At 33.9% G+C, this 13,012-nt stretch overlaps 1 long non-coding RNA gene across 1 annotated transcript; it reads right to left on the bottom strand.

Moving 5' to 3' along the window:
• Positions 1–6,431: 6,431 nt before the first annotated feature.
• On the bottom strand, positions 6,432–12,370 carry LOC149462946 (uncharacterized). The gene is made up of 2 exons (XR_016312546.1): positions 11,840–12,370; positions 6,432–8,049 (listed from the first exon to the last, which is right to left on the bottom strand). It is a non-coding gene; the product is annotated as an uncharacterized LOC149462946 (long non-coding RNA).
• Positions 12,371–13,012: the final 642 nt, after the last annotated feature.

The raw sequence follows: 13,012 nt of genomic DNA, 5'->3' as shown, positions 1-13,012 counted from the left end.
TACAGTCTCAGTTTCTTCGCAACATAAACCCTTCCTGGTCCACAGCGTAGGCTCCCCCGGATGCACTACTGGCATATACGGACAACTCAAAAACCCTGCTGAGTGTATATGGATGGGAGCTTACAGGAACTGACTCAGGAGCAGGATGAATGTGAACACATGATCAACTACGCAAGCCATAGTCTGCGACCCACCAAGAGGAATCCCCATAATTATATCTCCTTTAAATTGGAGTGGCTGGCCCTAGTGTGGGCCATCACCATGGTAATAGGTAAAAAAGAGAAACAGAGATTTTTAACAACCCCTTGCCTATCTAGAAACAGCCAGACTGGGGGCCTTGGAGTAAAGTTGGGTCACCCGATTGGCTCGGTTCAACTATAAGATTTGCTACAAACCGGAAAGACTTAACGGACATGTGGATGCTCTTTCCCGCTATTCGGTAGAACGTCCAGGGAGGACGTAGATGCAAGTAGAGAGGACATAGAGGTAGCCCTCATCTTACCTATGGCAGCCTCCTTATGTTCCCTCTAAGGGAGGGCAGAAGCGCCCCAGCCAGACCCTGCCAAGAGCCACACCAGGAAGCAGTAGGGTCTGATCCAACAAAAAGACCCCAATCTAATGCAGGTGGAAAGCTTTCTGTCACGATGGCCAATCATTCCTCCTGAAAATGTCAGACACTGTTAGATTTTTAGACACATATAATACTTCTTCTAGTGTCTTGAGGCGATTATGAATGAAAGAGCCATTGAAATAAAAAATGAAGTGTGATTTTATTCTATCACACAATGGTGTCAAATAAACAATGTAAAGCGTATTATGAACAGTTCCATGTAGATAAAACTACTGTAAAACTGACAAGCGAAAGTTCAAAGAAAAAGTCACCATTATCTGTCATGGCTGTCCTGTCCTTGGCATGCTGTCCTTCTCAATGACTTTGTAAAGAAGGAGAAACCGGATGTGACTAAATTGTAGCTGGAAGTGATCTCAGTATGCACCTGTTGCAGCTTCTCAGACGTGTGTTTGCAAGAGTCATGTTGCTTGTGTGTATGAGAGAGAGTGTGTATGTGTCCCTGTGTCTGTGTCTCATGCACTTTTAAGAGGCAAATGTACGTCATAGTTAGCGATCTTAATACCTTCTATGGAAAGTATTACTGCTTAGCAAAGCCATTTCATAAAAGGGAAAGATGCTATACATATGATGTTTGATGGACAGGAACATATGTATGCTGATGTACTAATATTATAAACTAATGACGTAAATGTATCAATGTTAGAAACGTATACTAAATATACACAGAAAATACGTAATGTAATAGTAAGTCACTTCTAATAACCTTGACATAACTACCAAATACTTTTAACCAACTATCTCTAAATATAGTCTACTCAACTTTCAACTGGTATATACTATTTCAGCTTAACTTGTATATCTTTTGGTCTCAGCTATAATTGAAGAATAGTAAATACTACCATTTGTCAAAGACCACTTACACATATTAATATTAATTATGACTAATCATAAAAACCAAATATTTTGCAAGCTTGCCATCAATATAAATGCCGAATCATAATTTAGATTTAACATTTCCCCCTTATTATGATTAGTCTAAAATTAATATTAAATCAATGCACACTTCATTCATGTCCCATACACACCGTCTTATACCAAATGATCGTATATATTCTTCATAACTGGACCAATCAAAAAATAACTTTCCTTCAGAACTCTATACCTTATCTTTAGTTTCTCTTCCTAAAAATTCTTAATCATAATGTTAATTGATATATGATAATATAGTAATAATAATAATAATAAAAATAATAATTAATGTATTATATTTCCATATTTGTATAATATTTTAAGGCTCCGGAAATATACTTTCCATTCTAAAATGTGTCATAAGTTTATATTGCTCCTATAAGAGTAATATGTTTCTTGTATCTTTTAACAAAAGATATTCTAATAACTGGAAAAACTCTATGAAGTTTTAACCAAAAAATATTCCGTATATGAATATGTAAAAAATAAAAAATAATAATAATAATAATAATAATAATATTATCCCAATATGGATGTAAGTATCGGAATAAAAGGATCATTACAATGTATATGTGACCTATAACAATATTTTCAATAATAAATTGTTTTATCACTAATAAATAGATTTCCTCTTGATGAATCTTTTCTTCATGCAATGTCTATACAATATCTTCTTTAAGTTCTGTAAAGTAGAAACATTTTTGTTGAACGCGATAAATCAGTCACAAGTGTGAAGTATTAAGCTCTTGTTCAATCTTCTTTAACGTCCGAATTCTTTAAAGTTGGCTTGTAGGAGATTGTTACGCTTCATATTTGATTTTAGATGTCATTTCTGTAAAGAAATGCAGTATCATTACTTTGGCACAAACATTGCATTATTCTTGCACCTATTTCAACAAATATGAAAGATTATGGAACAATCAGTGTATGAGTTTGAAACACATATTGTGAAGTATCATTACTTCCTATTCCTTTTACAGAAAACCTCTATATATCAATCAAAATACTGTCCTAATCCTGTCTGAAATTACCTAAACTAGAATACAAAAGTAGTGTGATATTTAGGTATGACAGGACGCAATATTTCATCATAGGTCATGACCGCAAAACCCTGTTTTATTAAACAAAGAAAGGTTTTGTATCACCCCAGAGATGACAAAGGTTTATGCCTTTGTTCTCATCCCTATAATATTAGAAATATGCGTAATTGTTTTCTGTGCTGATGTCATTATTCTGGTGTTAGAGTGTTCTTCAGTAATACATGTGTTGCTGTGAATGTGAGGTAGAGACTTGTCTGATACAGCTGTACCTATCACAATGTGTTTGGCTAACAGTGCTCTTATCCACTGAGGATATCTTTCACGACATTCTCTGAATGTATCTTCCTCAAGAATTCTTCTTAGTGAACTGTCAAGAGACTGTAATATGATACTGTGTGACTTTACTGTGCTTTGTGAAGCTTTGATTGCATAAAAGAAACTCAACAGTTGTTGTGCCTCTGATGTAAAAGTTCTTTCCAATGGTGATAAACTTCTGGAGAAGTAACTAATTAGTCTCTCATTACCTTCTTTTAATTGAGACAAAGTTACTGAAATTGCATTATCAGATACATGAGTTTTCACAACAAAAGGAACATTGGAACAAACCTCAATAGTACCTAATGCTGGCGCATTCTTCAAATCCTTTTTCAACACTTTTAAAGCATTATTCTCATTTGGACCCCATTGGTCAACTAAGTTATTTTTACTCTTCAAAAGATGATATAATGGCTTAACTTTCTCTGCGAAACCATGTATAAACTCTTTGCAATGATTTATGTTTTTCAAAAATTGTTGCAATGCTTTATGTGTTGTAGGAACTGGAAAGGCAGTGATAGCTCTGACTGTTTCCTGCAATAATTGTCTCTTTCCTTGACTAATCTGCATGTGAAAGCATTTCACCTGACTTTTCATCAACTGAACTTTGTCCGGGTTTAATTTTAGGCCTGCATCCTGTAACAACATAAATAGCTCAGACAAAAGAGTAATATGTTCGTTAACATTCTGCGTACTTAGCATAATTGTATTTACATGCTGAAAAATGCATTCTGGCCTTGAAAATTGTGATAGAATTTTTGCTATGGATTCATGGACTATACCATCACTGATGTCTAAACCAGCTACTAATCGAGTGAATGCATAGGTCTCTTCCTGAAACTTAAAAGCTAACTGGTATTGACAACTTTTAGCTATGGGGATCGAAAAATGACTGTTATCGATTTCCAAAACAGAAAACACTTTGGATTCGGCCTTTAAATGTAACTTGATATTAGAATGATCAGGAACAACTGCTTTGTTATTTGTGATATGTTTATTCAGTGTCCTGAAATCAACTGACAAAGAATATGAATTTTCAGCATTTTTGATAGGCCAAATACAGTTATTTACTACTGATTGTGTTTTCTTTACAATGCCAAGTTGTACAAACTCTTGAATAATGGCAGAAAGTGGTCCTATTGATTCTTGTGGTAACTCATACTGATTAAGGGGTATGGGATCTTTACCCTCAATATTCAATTCTGTATCTTTCAAAGTTCCTATGTAATTTTTAAATTTTGACCACAAACTTGGAAAACGTTGTACCAATTCTTGTAAAGCACAATTACCATCAGTATCAGGCCATTTTTGTGCTGTAGACATTTTAGAGTTGAAACCAACATCACTGTATATAGAAGGATCCATTAACATTGATTTGGGCCTAGATGGATTCCTCCAAATAACTTTAGTCGGAATATCAATAATCCACTTTTGCTTATTGATAAAATCAATGCCAAGAATATTCTCGGTGTCATTACTATACCAAATATCAATGTTAGTTTTCACTAGCCCAGGTATTTCAAATGTTACATTAGGCACCTGTCTAGCAGTGGAATGACCTGTATTATTAAAACCTTTTATTTTACACATGGGTGAATTTGGTTTCACAGGTATGTTTTCTCTGGTCAGATTAATCTCAGATCCGCTGTCAATTAGGAATTTGATCTTTTTACCATTTAGTAATCCGTCTATAAAAGGCCTTCCATTGTCATCCAATACAATTGGAGCGACAAATTCTAACGATATCGGGGATGAATGTGGACGTGATTCTATTTTTGGAACTGGTAATAAACCATTTCTGTCAGTGACAGCCCTTCTCACCCTATTGTCAGAACAGTTGTTTCTAGTCAAAGTATGAATTTGTTTAACTGTTGAAGAAGAAGGCAATTCAGTTAAATTTTTATCATTACACAACACAGCAGGTTGTACAAAAGCTGCATTTTCACTTTTTATCTCCATATTCTTTATTTGTGCTTCAAATTTAAACTTCCAACAATGGCGTCTGATATGACCTTGTTTATGACAGTGAAAGCATGTGGTATCCTCATTATGACTCGCTTGCTTGCATCTGTCGTTGTCATTCTTACTGGGACCTGTAGTTCCTGGCATAACTGTAATCTGACTGTTTTTGTCACTTTGAAGCGCAGCCACCTCATAAGTGATATTGCTATTTTTCAATTTTCTTCGAATTTTGTCAATGAAACTTACTATATCATTCAAATTTTGTTTTTCCTCGGCTATGACAATGGTTACTGGGTCTAAATACGTGAATTTCTTTACAAAAGCTTTGATCATAGCTGAGTCTTCCTCGTTTTCTACTCCAAATATAATTTTATATGCTTTGGAAAACTTGCTTTTAAATTCAAAAGGGTCTTCGTCAGCAGTAGTCTGCAGTAAGTCGAGCATTTCTACAGTAGGTACGTCTTCACCTGTTGAACATAACAGCAATTGTCGCAGTCTGTCTGTCGCGTCATTATGTTTTTTCTGATCTTTATCGTTAACAACAGAATTTTTAATTCGAGACATAAATTTAATTGGTAGCCACATCGGAAATAAATAATTTATGTCATGATCTGAAATCTGATGGCATTTGACATGCATTTCATATATTTCCATGTTGCTATAAATATCTTTATCTGGATCATAAGCAGGGATGTCTTTTAAAACTTTCATTAATTGATTATGTATTTGCAACTTAAGTTTTGCAGTTTTACATAACAATTCTTTATGTTTAATTTGTGTTTCGTCATCAGAGTCAATATCCGAACTTTCAGAGATAGCGGACAGGCGTGGCTCTGGTTTTGAATCACTCTGTTTGTCATCTGTGTTTATCATGGCAACCTGTTTACTGTCATTCTGCAGTCTTAACAAAAGATTTGTCTTTAAGTCAATTTGTTCCTCAAGATTCTCTACGTAAGTACAGAAAATGTCACAGTTTGGGCAACTAGGAGCATCTTGAGACAAATTTTCATGCTGTACAGTGCTACATTCTGTCTGTTTTAATGTACAAGCTTTTTTAACAGATAAATCAACATTCAAAATCATTTTGTTGAATATTCTTACTAAATTTAAGATGTTAGATATCTTTTTACGTTGTCTGTGCACAGTAAATCTAGATTTATCTATCTGAATATTGGCCTGTAAACATTCGTTATACATATAGTGCCATAGCTGACTGTCTTCAGGATATAAAGAAACATCTTTAAATTCTAACTTACTTTCATTTACTAAGTCATCAATAAATTCCATAATTGTTACTCACCGTAATCAGAAGATTTTCTCGTTTGACCCGGCTCAGTCACTGGAATTCTCGTCAAAGTCTGTTTAATCGCCTGTTCTGCTAGGTACTTTTCACCGTGTTTTTCCCAAAACTTGACAATCACAGAATTGTGCGTTTTTCCCCCTTAACAAGGTATGGGAAAAACCGTAGAAAAAATGTTCGGCGGTGGCTGGCTCGCCAAAATGTTGGATTTTTAGACACATATAATACTTCTTCTAGTGTCTTGAGGCGATTATGAATGAAAGAGCCATTGAAATAAAAAATGAAGTGTGATTTTATTCTATCACACAATGGTGTCAAATAAACAATGTAAAGCGTATTATGAACAGTTCCATGTAGATAAAACTACTGTAAAACTGACAAGCGAAAGTTCAAAGAAAAAGTCACCATTATCTGTCATGGCTGTTCTGTCCTTGGCATGCTGTCCTTCTCAATGACTTTGTAAAGAAGGAGAAACCGGATGTGACTAAATTGTAGCTGGAAGTGATCTCAGTATGCACCTGTTGCAGCTTCTCAGACGTGTGTTTGCAAGAGTCATGTTGCTTGTGTGTATGAGAGAGAGTGTGTATGTGTCCCTGTGTCTGTGTCTCATGCACTTTTAAGAGGCAAATGTACGTCATAGTTAGCGATCTTAATACCTTCTATGGAAAGTATTACTGCTTAGCAAAGCCATTTCATAAAAGGGAAAGATGCTATACATATGATGTTTGATGGACAGGAACATATGTATGCTGATGTACTAATATTATAAACTAATGACGTAAATGTATCAATGTTAGAAACGTATACTAAATATACACAGAAAATACGTAATGTAATAGTAAGTCACTTCTAATAACCTTGACATAACTACCAAATACTTTTAACCAACTATCTCTAAATATAGTCTACTCAACTTTCAACTGGTATATACTATTTCAGCTTAACTTGTATATCTTTTGGTCTCAGCTATAATTGAAGAATAGTAAATACTACCATTTGTCAAAGACCACTTACACATATTAATATTAATTATGACTAATCATAAAAACCAAATATTTTGCAAGCTTGCCATCAATATAAATGCCAAATCATAATTTAGATTTAACATTTCCCCCTTATTATGATTAGTCTAAAATTAATATTAAATCAATGCACACTTCATTCATGTCCCATACACACCGTCTTATACCAAATGATCGTATATATTCTTCATAACTGGACCAATCAAAAAATAACTTTCCTTCAGAACTCTATACCTTATCTTTAGTTTCTCTTCCTAAAAATTCTTAATCATAATGTTAATTGATATATGATAATATAGTAATAATAATAATAATAAAAATAATAATTAATGTATTATATTTCCATATTTGTATAATATTTTAAGGCTTCGGAAATATACTTTCCATTCTAAAATGTGTCATAAGTTTATATTGCTCCTATAAGAGTAATATGTTTCTTGTATCTTTTAACAAAAGATATTCTAATAACTGGAATAACTCTATGAAGTTTTAACCAAAAAATATTCCGTATATGAATATGTAAAAAATAAAAAATAATAATAATAATAATAATAATATTATCCCAATATGGATGTAAGTATCGGAATAAAAGGATCATTACAATGTATATGTGACCTATAACAATATTTTCAATAATAAATTGTTTTATCACTAATAAATAGATTTCCTCTTGATGAATCTTTTCTTCATGCAATGTCTATACAATATCTTCTTTAAGTTCTGTAAAGTAGAAACATTTTTGTTGAACGCGATAAATCAGTCACAAGTGTGAAGTATTAAGGTCTTGTTCAATCTTCTTTAACGTCCGAATTCTTTAAAGTTGGCTTGTAGGAGATTGTTACGCTTCATATTTGATTTTAGATGTCATTTCTGTAAAGAAATGCAGTATCATTACTTTGGCACAAACATTGCATTATTCTTGCACCTATTTCAACAAATATGAAAGATTATGGAAGATTAAGGAACAATCAGTGTATGAGTTTGAAACACATATTGTGAAGTATCATTACTTCCTATTTCCTTTTACAGAAAACCTCTATATATCAATCAAAATACTGTCCTAATCCTGTCTGAAATTACCTAAACTAGAATACAAAAGTAGTGTGATATTTAGGTATGACAGGACGCAATATTTCATCATAGGTCATGACCGCAAAACCCTGTTTTATTAAACAAAGAAAGGTTTTGTATCACCCCAGAGATGACAAAGGTTTATGCCTTTGTTCTCATCCCTATAATATTAGAAATATGCGTAACTGTTTTCTGTGCTGATGTCATTATTCTGGTGTTAGAGTGTTCTTCAGTAATACATGTGTTGCTGTGAATGTGAGGTAGAGACTTGTCTGATACAGCTGTACCTATCACAATGTGTTTGGCTAACAGTGCTCTTATCCACTGAGGATATCTTTCACGACATTTTCTGAATGTATCTTCCTCAAGAATTCTTCTTAGTGAACTGTCAAGAGACTGTAATATGATACTGTGTGACTTTACTGTGCTTTGTGAAGCTTTGATTGCATAAAAGAAACTCAACAGTTGTTGTGCCTCTGATGTAAAAGTTCTTTCCAATGGTGATAAACTTCTGGAGAAGTAACTAATTAGTCTCTCATTACCTTCTTTTAATTGAGACAAAGTTACTGAAATTGCATTATCAGATACATGAGTTTTCACAACAAAAGGAGCATTGGAACAAACCTCAATAGTACCTAATGCTGGCGCATTCTGCAAATCCTTTTTCAACACTTTTAAAGCATTATTCTCATTTGGACCCCATTGGTCAACTAAGTTATTTTTACTCTTCAAAAGATGATATAATGGCTTAACTTTCTCTGCGAAACCATGTATAAACTCTTTGCAATGATTTATGTTTTTCAAAAATTGTTGCAATGCTTTATGTGTTGTAGGAACTGGAAAGGCAGTGAGAGCTCTGACTGTTTCCTGCAATAATTGTCTCTTTTCTTGACTAATCTGCATGTGAAAGCATTTCACCTGACTTTTCATCAACTGAACTTTGTCCGGGTTTAATTTTAGGCCTGCATCCTGTAACAACATAAATAGCTCAGACAAAAGAGTAATATGTTCGTTAACATTCTGCGTACTTAGCATAATTGTATTTACATGCTGAAAAATGCATTCTGGCCTTGAAAATTGTGATAGAATTTTTGCTATGGATTCATGGACTATACCATCACTGATGTCTAAACCAGCTACTAATCGAGTGAATGCATAAGTCTCTTTCTGAAACTTAAAAGCTAACTTGTATTGACAACTTTTAGCTATGGGGATCGAAAAATGACTGTTATCGATTTCCAAAACAGAAAACACTTTGGATTCGGCCTTTAAATGTAACTTGATATTAGAATGATCAGGAACAACTGCTTTGTTATTTGTAATATGTTTATTCAGTGTCCTGAAGTCAACTGACAAAGAATATGAATTGTCAGCATTTTTGATAGGCCAAATACAGTTATTTACTACTGATTGTGTTTTCTTTAAAATGCCAAGTTGTACAAACTCTTGAATAATGGCAGAAAGTGGTCCTATTGATTCTTGTGGTAACTGATTAAGGGGTATGGGATCTTTACCCTCAATATTCAATTCTGTATCTTTCAAAGTTCCTATGTAATTTTTAAATTTTGACCACAAACTTGGAAAACGTTGTACCAATTCTTGTAAAGCATAATTACCATCAGTATCAGGCCATTTTTGTGCTGTAGACATTTTAGAGTTGAAACCAACATCACTGTATATAGAAGGATCCATTAACATTGATTTGGGCCTAGATGGATTCCTCCAAATAACTTTAGTCGGAATATCAATAATCCACTTTTGCTTATTGATAAAATCAATGCCAAGAATATTCTCGGTGGCATTACTATACCAAATATCAATGTTAGTTTTCACTAGCCCAGGTATTTCAAATGTTACATTAGGCACCTGTCTAGCAGTGGAATGACCTGTATTATTAAAACCTTTTATTTTACACATGGGTGAATTTGGTTTCACAGGTATGTTTTCTCTGGTCAGATTAATCTCAGATCCGCTGTCAATTAGGAATTTGATCTTTTTACCATTTAGTAATCCGTCTATAAAAGGCCTTCCATTGTCATCCAATACAATTGGAGCGACAAATTCTAACGATATCGGGGATGAATGTGGACGTGATTCTATTTTTGGAACTGGTAATAAACCATTTCTGTCAGTGACAGCCCTTCTCACCCTATTGTCAGAACAGTTGTTTCTAGTCAAAGTATGAATTTGTTTAACTGTTGAAGAAGAAGGCAATTCAGTTAAATTTTTATCATTACACAACACAGCAGGTTGTACAAAAGCTGCATTTTCACTTTTTATCTCCATATTCTTTATTTGTGCTTCAAATTTAAACTTCCAACAATGGCGTCTGATATGACCTTGTTTATGACAGTGAAAGCATGTGGTATCCTCATTATGACTCGCTTGCTTGCATCTGTCGTTGTCATTCTTACTGGGACCTGTAGTTCCTGGCATAACTGTAATCTGACTGTTTTTGTCACTTTGAAGCGCAGCCACCTCATAAGTGATATTGCTATTTTTCAATTTTCTTCGAATTTTGTCAATGAAACTTACTATATCATTCAAATTTTGTTTTTCCTCGGCTATGACAATGGTTACTGGGTCTAAATACGTGAATTTCTTTACAAAAGCTTTGATCATAGCTGAGTCTTCCTCGTTTTCTACTCCAAATATAATTTTATATGCTTTGGAAAACTTGCTTTTAAATTCAAAAGGGTCTTCGTCAGCAGTAGTCTGCAGTAAGTCGAGCATTTCTACAGTAGGTACGTCTTCACCTGTTGAACATAACAGCAATTGTCGCAGTCTGTCTGTCGCGTCATTATGTTTTTTCTGATCTTTATCGTTAACAACAGAATTTTTAATTCGAGACATAAATTTAATTGGTAGCCACATCGGAAATAAATAATTTATGTCATGATCTGAAATCTGATGGCATTTGACATGCATTTCATATATTTCCATGTTGCTATAAATATCTTTATCTGGATCATAAGCAGGGATGTCTTTTAAAACTTTCATTAATTGATTATGTATTTGCAACTTAAGTTTTGCAGTTTTACATAACAATTCTTTATGTTTAATTTGTGTTTCGTCATCAGAGTCAATATCCGAACTTTCAGAGATAGCGGACAGGCGTGGCTCTGGTTTTGAATCACTCTGTTTGTCATCTGTGTTTATCATGGCAACCTGTTTACTGTCATTCTGCAGTCTTAACAAAAGATTTGTCTTTAAGTCAATTTGTTCCTCAAGATTCTCTACGTAAGTACAGAAAATGTCACAGTTTGGGCAACTAGGAGCATCTTGAGACAAATTTTCATGCTGTACAGTGCTACATTCTGTCTGTTTTAATGTACAAGCTTTTTTAACAGATAAATCAACATTCAAAATCATTTTGTTGAATATTCTTACTAAATTTAAGATGTTAGATATCTTTTTACGTTGTCTGTGCACAGTAAATCTAGATTTATCTATCTGAATATTGGCCTGTAAACATTCGTTATACATATAGTGCCATAGCTGACTGTCTTCAGGATATAAAGAAACATCTTTAAATTCTAACTTACTTTCATTTACTAAGTCATCAATAAATTCCATAATTGTTACTCACCGTAATCAGAAGATTTTCTCGTTTGACCCGGCTCAGTCACTGGAATTCTCGTCAAAGTCTGTTTAATCGCCTGTTCTGCTAGGTACTTTTCACCGTGTTTTTCCCAAAACTTGACAATCACAGAATTGTGCGTTTTTCCCCCTTAACAAGGTATGGGAAAAACCGTAGAAAAAACGTTCGGCGGTGGCTGGCTCGCCAAAATGTTGGATTTTTAGACACATATAATACTTCTTCTAGTGTCTTGAGGCGATTATGAATGAAAGAGCCATTGAAATAAAAAATGAAGTGTGATTTTATTCTATCACACAATGGTGTCAAATAAACAATGTAAAGCGTATTATGAACAGTTCCATGTAGATAAAACTACTGTAAAACTGACAAGCGAAAGTTCAAAGAAAAAGTCACCATTATCTGTCATGGCTGTCCTGTCCTTGGCATGCTGTCCTTCTCAATGACTTTGTAAAGAAGGAGAAACCGGATGTGACTAAATTGTAGCTGGAAGTGATCTCAGTATGCACCTGTTGCAGCTTCTCAGACGTGTGTTTGCAGGAATCATGTAGCTTGTGTGTATGAGAGAGAGTGTGTATGTGTCCCTGTGTCTGTGTCTCATGCACTTTTAAGAGGCAAATGTACGTCATAGTTAGCGATCTTAATACCTTCTATGGAAAGTATTACTGCTTAGCAAAGCCATTTCATAAAAGGGAAAGATGCTATACATATGATGTTTGATGGACAGGAACATATGTATGCTGATGTACTAATATTATAAACTAATGACGTAAATGTATCAATGTTAGAAACGTATACTAAATATACACAGAAAATACGTAATGTAATAGTAAGTCACTTCTAATAACCTTGACATAACTACCAAATACTTTTAACCAACTATCTCTAAATATAGTCTACTCAACTTTCAACTGGTATATACTATTTCAGCTTATCTTGTATATCTTTTGGTCTCAGCTATAATTGAAGAATAGTAAATACTACCATTTGTCAAAGACCACTTACACATATTAATATTAATTATGACTAATCATAAAAACCAAATATTTTGCAAGCTTGCCATCAATATAAATGCTGAATCATAATTTAGATTTAACAGACACTGCCCTCACTTTCCCACATCTGCAATCTGTACACTGGGCTGTACATGACATACTTCTGACC

The sequence above is a fragment of the Staurois parvus genome, unplaced genomic scaffold, assembly GCF_062004578.1.
Source record: "Staurois parvus isolate SC_StPar_1 unplaced genomic scaffold, SC_StPar_1.0 ptg000164l, whole genome shotgun sequence".
NCBI classification, from domain to species: domain Eukaryota; kingdom Metazoa; phylum Chordata; class Amphibia; order Anura; family Ranidae; genus Staurois; species Staurois parvus.
The sequence above is the reverse complement of the archived record's forward strand: the minus strand, read 5'-3'. Positions and strand labels throughout refer to the sequence as shown.